Source organism: Rattus norvegicus, chromosome 4 (assembly GCF_036323735.1).
Source record: "Rattus norvegicus strain BN/NHsdMcwi chromosome 4, GRCr8, whole genome shotgun sequence".
In the NCBI taxonomy this organism is placed as follows: domain Eukaryota; kingdom Metazoa; phylum Chordata; class Mammalia; order Rodentia; family Muridae; genus Rattus; species Rattus norvegicus.
In genome coordinates this window covers 159,685,221-159,697,348 of record NC_086022.1, presented here as the reverse complement: position 1 = coordinate 159,697,348, position 12,128 = coordinate 159,685,221, and positions in this window count along the sequence as shown.

Here is a 12,128-nt window from a genome sequence, read left to right as displayed (position 1 = left end):
CATTTTGACGCTCACAAGCAAATATGACAAATACAGTGTGGGTAGTGCCGGATTAAGAGCTACAGAAAAATTGTTGCCAAATGGCAAGAGAAAGATGGAAAGGGGGGGGGCATCCTAGATCCAGTCGTGTTCCCACATACCTGTCTAAATATCACAATCACCATACATGGCATTTATTTTTCTTTTCTGAAATTGTTACTTCACATCCCCTCCCCCCATTTTTTTTTTTATTCTGTCGTGTCTTACAATTGATGATTTTGGGTTGGGAGCGATGCCCTTAAAACCCTCCATTATTGATGTTACTATTATGGTTAGAGTTAAATATGACTGGGTTCATGGAAAAACCCCAGCCAGCTGCAGAAGACTAATACCAATCTGGTGGTCAGGATGAATAATGATATGACAAAGTCGTGACCTTGCTAAGAAATATATCTGCTGTCAAGATGCCCAATGATATGACCTGTAACCTTTCTGAGAAACCAACATCCTGCTGACTAATGATGTGACAAACCTGTGACCTTTCTGAAAAACCAACATCCTGTTGACATCAGCTGACCACACGAATACTGTGTCCTTGGCCTGCGTAAATGTTTCACACTTCCCCCCTCCCTCTGTCACCCCTGTTATGGTATAAAATCAGCCTTGGGAAAAAATAAAATTGTTGCCTTGATCAGACTCTTGTCTTGGCATCCTTCTTTGCGTCTCTTGTCCCCCATTCTTTTCCAGGTACCCTCTGCACCCTCATTAACAATTTTGGTTTTGGTTTTTAAGATGTGGGGGGGTGTTTTGTTTGTTTGTTTGTTTTTGTTGGTTTTTGTTTTGTTTGTTTGTTTTTTATAGCTGTGGCTGTCCTGGAACTCACTCTGTAGACCAGGCTGGCTTCATGCTCAGGGACTCACCTGCCTCTGCCTCCCCAGTGCTGGGATTAAATGTGTGCACGGCCGCTCCTCAGCTTTTAGGTCATTTTGCCCCATAGTGGGTATGACTTTGACTCCCTGCAATGGAACAAGCCGTATTCCCACCTCAGCCCCCCAAATGCTGGGAGGACACTGAACGAGCATTTTAAAAGTAGGTTCGGGGTTGGGGATTTAGCTCAGTGGTAGAGCACTTGCCTAGCAAGCACAAGGCCCTGGGTTCGGTCCCCAGCTCCGAAAAAAAGAATAAAAAAAAAAAAAAAGTAGGTTCATGAGCTGACAAGAAAGTAAACATGGACTAAGACCAAACAAGGGAAAGCTAATACCCAGAGTCAGCTGAGCATTGTGCCTCGGGGATACCAGTCAAGCACAGGAAACAGCATGGCAGTCTTACTCAAAGTTCAAAACCTAACAGAATTCCCTACATAAAGCTGGAATCCCTATATTGGCAACTAAGGGAGTTTTTAAAGTACTGGTACCCTGTGTTCCTCAACTGACATTATTTGCAAACTAGGAGCCTGCTAAAGCTCTCTTTGTCTTTTTAAATATTTGAATTCATAACCTCGAATGATGTTTTTAATACTTTGCCTGAAATCCTAGTTTTATTCACTTCTGAAAGCTTTAGCATCTCTTCCTCCTAAAATCATCACGGCAAAATTCTCCAAGTGGTCTGGCGTTGACTTAGCACCCGGCACCAGCAGGAGCAATGCAGACCTCCCTGGTGAGCTCCTCTTCAATGGAGGCCTTGGGAAATTTCCACAGAGACAGCTCCAAGAGAAATAAATTGCGATCATATGCTGAAAACAGATCAGGAAAGAAATGCCAAGAACCAGAGAGACAGGCACACGAATTAAGGAAATTAAAGAACCATGCCAAGTAGTTCAACGTCTGAGTAATAAAGAATATGAAAGGAAAAAACAGGATGTATGAGAAAAGGAAATGGGTGGACAAGGGATTAATCATAAAATAAATGCAGCAAAACTTTCCAGAACTAAATGAGCCTGCCCAGACCAACTAGTGGATCCTAGCTACCACAATGAAAGAAAAGGGATCATATTAAAACACACCTGTCTGTACTCTCAGAACAGAAGAGAAAAACAGAAGGCTTTAAAGTCTTTCAACAAGAGAACATGGAACAGGAGCGAGAAGAGCACCATCAATGCAGGAGAATAGTTCAGTGGCTCCTAAAGAACTCTCAGGGGCTAGAGAGGCTCAACAGGATAGAGAACTGGCTGCTCTCCCAGAAGACCCAAGTTTGGTTACCAGCACCCAAATGGTGCCTCACAACCATGTGTACCTCCAGTTCCAGAGAATCTGGTGCCTTTTTTTGGTATTCACAGGCATTGCACATACATATACCTGTGAAAGCATGCTCGGGCACACACACACACACACACACACACACACACACACACACATACAATATTTTTTTTCTTTTTTTTTTTTTCGGAGCTGGGGACCAAACCCAGGGCCTTGCACTTGCTAGGCAAGCGCTCTACCTCTGAGCTAAATCCCCAACCCCCACACAATATTTTTACCTGGGCAAAATGATTATTAACCTAGAATCTTTTTTTTTTTTTTTTTTTGGTTCTTTTTTTCGGAGCTGGGGACCGAACCCAGGGCCTTGCGCTTCCTAGGTAAGCGCTCTACCACTGAGCTAAATCCTCAGCCCAACCTAGAATCTTATAACATCTCAAATATTAATAAAGGTGAGGGGAAACTGGGGCTGGTGTCATATAACTGTCATTTCACCACACAGAAGAGAATGGACAAGAGGATCACTTGTGGCCAGAAGATCAAATCCTAGCAAGAACCAGTCTCAAAAGAGGTAGAAATAAAATAAAGATTTCATTCAGATATGTAAGGAATCAGAAATGTTACCATCTCCCCTGCAGTCCACTATGTGATGGGCTCTGGATACTAGGAGAGAGACAGGCCACAGATCTAAGGCATGGAACAGAGGCTTAGAGTGCAATGCTTGGAATGGAAGCTGTGCCAAGGGTCAAGATCGAACCTGCCGGGGCTGGGGAGTTAGCTCAGCGGTAGAGCGCTTGCCTAGCAAGCACAAGGCCCTGGGTTCGGTCCCCAGCTCCGGAAAAAAAGAAAAAGAAAAAAAAAAAAAAAAGATCTAACCTGCCTGAACTAGATTAGAAGAAGGTAAGCCCTAGGGTATATTCAGTCTGCAGGCGAGACACCAATGAAGTATCTGACATGCTTAGACATTTGGAAACTGTCTTAGTTAACTTTCTATTACCATAAGAAAACACCACAACCAAGGCAACCTGTAAAAGAAAGCATTTGATTTGGGTACCCATGGTTGCAGGGGCGGGGACGGGGGTTAAAGTGCACAACCATCATGGCAGGGAACATGGCAACGGGCTGGCTAGAGTTTACATCTGGCCCACAAATATGAGGCAGAGAGAGTGAGAGAGCTAAGTAGGAATGGCAGGGACTTAGAAACTCCAAAGCCCACTCCCAGTGACAAACCTCCTCTAATGAGGCCACACCTTCAAATAGTTCTCAAAGAGTTCCACCAACTGATGACCAAGATGTAAAACCTATAGGGACCATTCTCATTTAAGCCACCAGAGAAACCAACGTGAATGTTTCACAGATCTGATTGGGTAAAACTTGAGGATAAATAGTAAGACTAATTTTTTTTAGCTTGAAATTTCAATGATGTGTTTTTCTCTTTTTAAAATATAGTATTTATTTGTTTGTTTATTATATATGAGTACACTGTAACTGTCTTCAGACACACCAGAAGAGAACATCGGATCCCATCACAAGTGGTTGTGAGCCACCATGTGGTTGCTGGGAATTGAACTCAGGACCTCTGGAAAAGCAGTCAGTGTTCTTATCCCCTGAGCCATCTCTCCATCCCGTGTTGTTTTTCTTTACTGTTATTTTATGTGTGTGAGTGTTTTGCCAGCATTAATGTTTATGTACCATGTGAATGCAGTACCTATACAGGCCAGAAGAGGGCACCTGAGCCTGGAGTTACAAATGGTTGAGCTGTCGTGTGAGTACTAGGAATTGAACCCAGGTCCCCTAGAAGAGCAACCAGGCTCCTAGAGGCTAAGTCATCTCTCCAGCCCCAAAACTTAAAACTTCTGTTTTTAAGAAGAACTGTGTAGTTCAAAAAGAAACTAAGTTGAACCACATGGTAGTGATGCATACCTTTACTCCCAGCACTCAAGAGGAAGAGAAGCCCTGTCTAAAAAAGAAGAATTAGAAGGAGGAGAGGGAGGGGGAGGGGGAGGAGGAGGGGGGAGGGGGAGGGGGAGGAGGAGGGGGGAGGAGGAGGGGGAGGGGGAGAGAGAGGGAGAGGAGGAAGAAGAGAAGAATAAGTGAAGGATGTGTTGTTTAGACACAAATTGCCAATAAACACTAGAAAAGGTGCTCCATGTCATAACCATCAGAGAAATGCAAATAAAAACCACACTGAGATACCAGTTCTCCCCCCACGAAATGCTGAAAGACTTTAAAAGTGTTGTCAACAATCTAGATAAATGAAATCTTCATACATTGCAGATGGGAATATAAAACGGTACACATGGGGCTGGAGAGATAGCTCAGCCGTTAAAGGCTAGGCTCACAACCAAATATGTAAAATGGTGCACATGGGGGCTTGTTATTTTGAAAAGTCTCAAAAATTGCTCAAATAGTGTACCCAAGAAAAAGGAAAATGTTTCCACAAAAACTTGTACATGATCTAAGCTCTCAGAATTTAGGGTTCAAGAGAAACTAAGGTAGATTGTGTTTGGGAAAGAGTTTTCTTAGGAGTGCTACTAATGCCATAGAAAGATAGCTCAGGGGCTGGAGAGATGGTTCAGCGGTTAAGAGCATTCACTGCTCTTCCAGAGGTCCTGGGTTCAATTCCCAGCAACCACGTGGTAGCTCACAACCATCTGTAATGAGATCTGATGCCCTCTTCTGGTGCGTCTGAAGACAGTGACAGTGTACTTCTGTGTAATAAATACATAAATCTTTAAAAAAAAAAAAAAAGGAAAGCAAAGGAAGAAAGCTCAGCAGGGGCTCTGAGGAGTGCTCAGCCCTAGCAATTTTTAGCAGGGTCTCCTCTTACAGGTTTCAGAGATGTGAGGAGGTCCTATATCTGTGGTTGATGTAGCCTATAGTCAAGTTGTCTCTGGGAAGCCAGGAAAAGGTTTGGACCTTCAGTTAATGTGTGTCTGTCATATGGGAAGTGTTGTGGTTTGATGAGAAGGCTGCCATAGGCTCTGTATTTGAATGCTTGGTCCCTAGTTGGTGGAACTGTTTGGGAAGGATTAGGAGGTGTGGCCTTGTTGAAGAAGGTGTGTCACTGGGGTGGACCTTGAAGTTTCAAAAGCCCAGACCAGGGGTTGGGGATTTAGCTCAGTGGTAGAGCGCTTGCCTAGCAAGCGGAAGGCCCTGGGTTCGGTCCGCAGCTCCGAAAAAAAGAAAAAAGAAGAGAAAAAAAAAGAAAAAAAAAGTCTTCCAAAAAAAAAAAAAAAAAAAAGCCCAGACCAGGCCCAGTTAGCTCTCTCTCTCTCTCTGCCTCGTGTTTGTGGATCAGATGCAAATTCTCAGCTACTATTCTAGCACCATGCCTGCCTGCCTGTTTTCCATGTTTCTCACATTGATGGCCATGGACTCTAATACTCTGAATCCGTAGGCAAGCCTCCAATAAACACTTGTGTAAGTTGCATTGGTCACTATGTCTCCTCGCAGCAATAGAAAAATACTTTCAGACAGGAGGTGTCACAAACACCTCCTGAGAGCTTTGAGTCCTTGTTAACTTTCCTTTCTAGAAGTGAGGATTATAGAGTGAGTCATAGTCACAGCAGGGTGCCTCCCATTTCTTTTTACAGAGTCTGTGAAGGTGGAGACAGAAAAAAGCTTCTGTGGCAACTGTGAGCTGAGTCTCCCTTAGCCAAATGAACGCACAAATGTTCATTACTATTTAGTATGTCCCCAAATCAGACATAACCCCAGTGTCTGCCGACTGAGACGTGGGTAAATCCTATAATGGGGGTAGCCATACAAACTGACTGTGACATGACTTCGAAGGGGAATGGCGCATTATTAGTACATCCTAGAGCGCAGGCGACCCTTGCTGAGTGAAAGAAACCGGTCCCAAGTGGTCATGTATTTATGAGAAACTTCCATGAAATATTCACAGCAGACAGCAGTAGGTGGCCAGTTCTGGAAGGGAGAGGGGTAACTGGGATAAATGGAAATGAGGGAGAGGTGATGGAAATATCTAAAATCGGGGGCCGTGACTAGGATGTAAAGTGAATAGCTAAATTAATTAATGGAAAAAAAGGAAAGTATCTAAAATCAGTTATGACGATGGGCACACAACTCTAAACAGACAAAAAAAAAAATCTCCAAAGTGGGTGAATTGTATGATTCATTAATTACGTAAAAGAGTTTCAATCTCTCTCCCAGTGCCCTATAGAATGTCCTCCCATGACTCTCTCCCTTCTTGCTATCTTTCCTCCCAGCAGCAGGCAGCTCTCACCATGAAGGGTTCAGCAAGTACAAGATCTACCCCAAACAGGGACAGGACTACACCAGGAAGGTTTCCCAGTTTCTGAATGCAAAATGCAAGTGCACGTGCCTTTCCAAAAGGAATCCTCGGCAGAGAACCTGGACTGTCCTCTGCAGGAGAAAAATACAAAAAAAAAAAAAAAAAAAAAAAAAGGACAGTTGGAAGAAATTCAAAAGAAGCCACCGCGTTGTCAAAGTCCAGTGGACCATCTGTGTCTGTTGCGGATATAATGACCCAAAAGAATCAGGAACCAGAAGCTGGGAAAGCTCAGAGAGAACAGAACAGCATGTAAGCAAAAGGCCTGGATGGTCTCTGTTCCCAAGTTAAAGGAAAATGTTAGGTCGATCAGAATTTTAAATAAAGATCCATTTGTTGGGGCTGGAGAGATGGCTCAGCAGTTAAGAGCTCGGGTTGCTCTTCCAGAGGTCCTGGGTTCAATTCCCAGCACCCACATTGCAACTCACAACTGTCTCCCCCTCCAATTCTAAGGGATCTGGCACCTTCACACATGCATGGGAGCAAAACACCAGTGCACTTAAAATAAAAATAAGTAAATCTTTAAAAAGAAAGATACATTTGTGATTAAAAAGCAAAGTTTTAATAACATAATTATTCCCACCAAACACAACTCAGCTCAAAATAATATTTGAAAATTCCTAATAATCTAAACGCTGCTTGCTGATTTAATCCAAAATAATGATAACAGTGAAACGAGAAAGGAAGAGATGTGGAGTGAGAGAGAAAAGGAGAGGGAGGTGCAATCCAGTGTCCTGGCAAGATGAGTTCTTCATATAAGTCACCATCGGCTCTGTCTTCTAAAAGCATACCTGGGGCTCGGGAGACTGCTCGCTGGAGAAAGCGCTAACTGTGCAAACCTAAGGACTTAAGCAAGATCCCCATCACCCACAGAAAATCCAGGTGCGCGCGGGAGCGTATGCATGAAACCCAAGTGCTGGACCACAGAGTCGGGTGGATCCTGGGCTCTCAGTGGCCAGCCAGTCTAGCCAACGGCTCGTTTCTCAAAAATACGTACTGCCACTCTGCCACTTGAGTGGCAGACACAGACAGGTCTCATTGACCTCGTGGCCAGTCTGGGCTACATAGAATTCCAGGCTGGCCAAGGTCTCAGATACATAGACTGAGAGACCAAATTTTTGGGTTCAGACTCCATGTTGGAGAACCTGACCTAAGTGTGAACTCAGGTAAACTAACAAGCTGGTACCTAACTCCAGTTTCCAGGTTACCCCCAACGAGATCTGTGTCTCCAGGTTATCCTCCCCAACAAATCCAGTGTCTAGCACCAGACTCTAGGGTATTGCCCCAACAAATCTGCACCCCCAGGTTTCAAGCCTACCCCTGCCTAACAACCACCAATTAGGAGGAAAGCAGAAGTTTAAGTTTATGGTTTGGCTCCTAGCACCAGCCACAGTAGCCCCGCCCCCAATGAGATGCTTGCCAGGCTCCAAACACTGACCCCTCGCTTGTCATTTCCTATAAAACGTTGTCCCGATGAGTGTTCAAGGCTTTTAATCCACTAAAACTATCCTTGGGTCAGAGGTGGTGTGTTAAGCCCAAACTTGAGTTTGAACAAAGAGACCCTAATGTGATTGCATCAGATTCGGCTCCTTGGTGGTCTTTGGGCTTTTGGGGTTCACGAATGTTTCGATACAACAAGACCATGCCTCAGAGAGAGAGAGAGAGAGAGAGAGAGAGAGAGAGACCGCACGTTCGCAGTTTACCCAGGCTCCCAGCACCCATGGTGTACACAGGCCTTTAATCCCAGCATTAGGGAGGTAGAGGCAGGCAGATCCCTGAGATCGAGTCCAACCTGATCTACAGAGTCATTTCCAGGTCTACACAGAAAAAAAAACTTGTCTAAAAAAAAGTCTAGGGGCTGGAGAGATGGCTCAGTGGTTAAGAGCACTGACTGCTCTTCCAGAGGTCCTGAGTTCAAATCCCAGCAACCACATGGTAGCTCACAACCATCTGTAATAGGATGCGATGCCCTCTTCTGGTGTGTCTGAAGACAGCTACAATGTATTTATATATAATAAATAAATAAATCTTTTTTAAAAAAGTCTAAAATCAGCTTGTAGTGGTGTACATTTTTAATCCCAGCATTGGAGAGGCAGAGGCAGAGGTAGACAGAACTCGGAGGAGTTTGAGGCCAGCCCAGTCTATAGAACAAGTTCCAGCCCAGTCAGGATTACAGAGAGAAACCCTGTCTTGAGAAACCAGAAAAAGAAATATGGAAGTGTTTGTGTCTGGGAGGTTAGTTCAATGGGTGGGGAGAGAGGCGGGGAGGACTGCTACTGTTTCTTAAAGCTTTCTAGTCTTTTCTATTAGCTAGACACTTGTGTTACTTTGATTTGGAAAATATAAATCAAATATTCAGACCCTGCCTGCCTCCTGTTCTTTGTTTTTGGTTTTTTAAGGGCCTCTCTCTGTAGCCCAAGCTGGCCTTAAAGTTGGGTCAATCTCCTCCCCTGGAGTTCCTCGGGATTGCAGGTGTGTGTACCACCAGGCCTGGCTCCTACCCTTTCCTGAGCTGTGGTTCACACACGATATAATTCACTCCCTCGTTAAGTGGTTTTATTTTCATTTAACTTTATTTGTGTATATTCTTTTTTTTTTCTTTCTTTTTTTCGGAGCTGGGGACCGAACCCAGGGCCCTGCGGTTGCTAGGCAAGCGCTCTACCACTGAGCCAAATCGCCAACCCCTTGTATATTCTTTTAGACAGGGTCTCAGTTGAACTTCTGGTCCTCCTGCCTCTCCTTCCCAGGTGCTGGAATTATAAGCAGGTATCACCCAGTAAAAACCAAACTGGTTAGGTTTTTTGTTTGCTTAACCGGTTGGTTTTACTTTGGGTGTTTGGTGGTGGTTGTGGTGCTAGTTGTGGTTTTGGTTTTTTTTTTGTTGTTGTTTTTCCTTGAGACAGAGTCTGACTATAGTGCTCTGGCTGTCCTGGGACTCTACCTAGACCAGGTTGGCCTCGAACTCAGATATTTGATGGCCTCTGCCTCCCGAGTGCTGGGTTCAAAGCAGGATGCTATCATGACCAGTTCTTTTTTTTTTTTTTAAATATTTTATTTATTTATTATATATGTGAGTACACTGTAGCTGTCTTCAGACACACCAGAAGAGGGCATCGGATCTCATTACAGATGGTTGTGAGCCACCATGTGGTTGCTGGGATTTGAACTCAGGACCTCTGGAAGAGCAGTTGGTGCCCTTAACCGCTGAGCCATCTCTCCAGCCCTATCATGACCAGTTCTAAAGTAGTTCATTTTTCCCCTCATCTTGAATTTGAGCCTAGGACCTCAAGCTGCTGGCTCAGCTGTACTGTTGAGCTGCATCACCGTTCCTTCGAGAAGTTTTCAGTATATTCACAGCCTTGTACAACCACCACGATGACCGTCTCCGATGTTTGGCTATTAAGTTTTGAGGCAGAGACTTGTTATGTAAGCTGCTGGTTCTCACTCTGTAGATGAGCCTGACTTCAAGCTTGCCTCTGCCTCCTGAGGGCCAGGATTGTAAGCATGTGTAAACCGCTCCTAGCGAATTCCATATTGGGAATTGAACCTAGGACCTTACACATACTTAGCAAGAACTCCTCCACTAAGCTATAGCCTCAGCCTACAGTTTTGAGTTGTGTGCGTGTTGATGCTAGAGAGATGGCTCAGCAGTTTAAAGCACTTACTGTTCTAGAGAACCCGAGTTTAGTTCCCAGCACCTGCACGCCAGGCAGCTCACAAAGGCCTGTAATTCCAGCACCAGGGGAATGCTGCAGCCTCGTCTGGCTTCTGCAGTCACAAGAGCACGCATAGCCAACTCTCCCAAAGTCACACACATACCCAAAAGTAAGTGAAGAAATATTTTCAGTTACATGATTTATGTTTCAAAAATAAATAAGTAGGGGCTGGAGAGGGTCAGCAGCTAAGAACATGAGCTGCTCTTCCAAAGGACTTAGGTTTGATTCCCCAGAACCCACATGGTCGTTTACAGCCAACCAACCCTTCATAATGCCAGACCCAGGGATCCTATGCCCTCTTCTGGCCACCAAAGGCACTTACATGGTACACAGATACGCAGACCAAACACGCTTACACGTAAAATAATAAATAAATCTTTCTGGCTTTTCTAGGCATTAGCTTTTTGTTCCAGGTTATTGTCATTGGACTTTGGTTGGCTGGTTTTATGCTGTGCCGAGTGAGGCTCAAGTCCAGAGTCTTGTACACGCTAGGCAAGCACTCTACCAACTGAATTACAGCTTCAGCTTATTAAGCAGATCTTCAAAGAAACAAAAAGAAAGTTGGATATGCTTATGGTACACAGCATGATGTCTTAAAGATATACACACTGGGGGCTGGGGATTTAGCTCAGTGGTAGAGCGCTTGCCTAGGAAGCGCAAGGCCCTGGGTTCGGTCCCCAGCCCCGAAAAAAAAGAACCAAAAAAAAAAAAAAAAAAGATATACAAACTGAGGATAGAAAAAAATAGTAAATGGCTAAATTAAGCATCGTCTTACATATATGTCTTACTCAAGTTTCTATTGCTGTGATGAGACCAGGGCCAAGGCAAAAAAGAAGAAAAACAAAAAAACAAAAACAAACAAACAAACAAAAACCCAAACCATTTAATTGGGAGAGTGCCTACAATTTCAGAGGTTGAATGCTTGACCATAGCCAGGAGGATGGCGGCAGCTGGCAGGCAAGGCACTGGAACAGCATCTTACATCTACAGGTAGCAGGTAGAAAGAAAGAGACAGGGGGTTGGGGATTTAGCTCAGTGGTAGAACGCTTGCCTAGGAAGCGCAAGGCCCTGGGTTCGGTCCCCAGCTCCGAAATAAAAGAACCAAAAAAAAAAAAAGAAAGAAAGAAAGAGACAGATACTGGGCCTGGTGTGGGCTTTTGAAACCGCAAAGCCCACCCCCAATGACACTCCTCCTCCAACAAGGCCATACCTCCTTTTTTTTTTTTTTTTTTTTTTTTTTTTTGGTTCTTTTTTTTGGAGCTGGGGACCGAACCCAGGGCCTTGCGCTTCCTAGGCAAGCGCTCTACCACTGAGCTAAATCCCCAACCCCTAGGCCACACCTCCTCCTAATCCTTCCCAAAACACTTCCACCAACTAGGGACCACGCATTCAAACATATGAGCCAGTGGGGGCCATTCTTATTCAAACCACTATGTGTACATATATATCTCTAAATTTTTAAATTACATGAATTCCTTCTCCAGCCTCTGATGGACTGAATTCCTAACCACTTTGCAGAGGCCTCTTTATTCTTACACAAGAGGCGCTATTACCAAAACCCCTTATCTGATCTAGGGGTTGTTTGAAGGAACTGTTACCTAAGCAGTTCTCGGTCAAACAAGGCTTCCCATTTGCCAAGTGTGTCTCAGGACTGTTATGCAAAGGCTCTGAATCCTTAGGAAGAGAGCTCCATAAGCCTCAGATAACAATCTCTGACGATTTACAAACCCTAGGTGTTATCACTGGGGAGTTCATGCCAATTAAAATAGCTCTGCTAAATTTCTGCTACACGAGTGTTATGTTTCTAGTAACTGATTTCCTGTTGCTCAGAAACCCCGTGCTGTCTGACAAGCATCTATCACTTCCAGGGCATCTTCACACAATCCCTGGGGAACTCCCGACCCCTTATACCATCCAAGCAGCAGC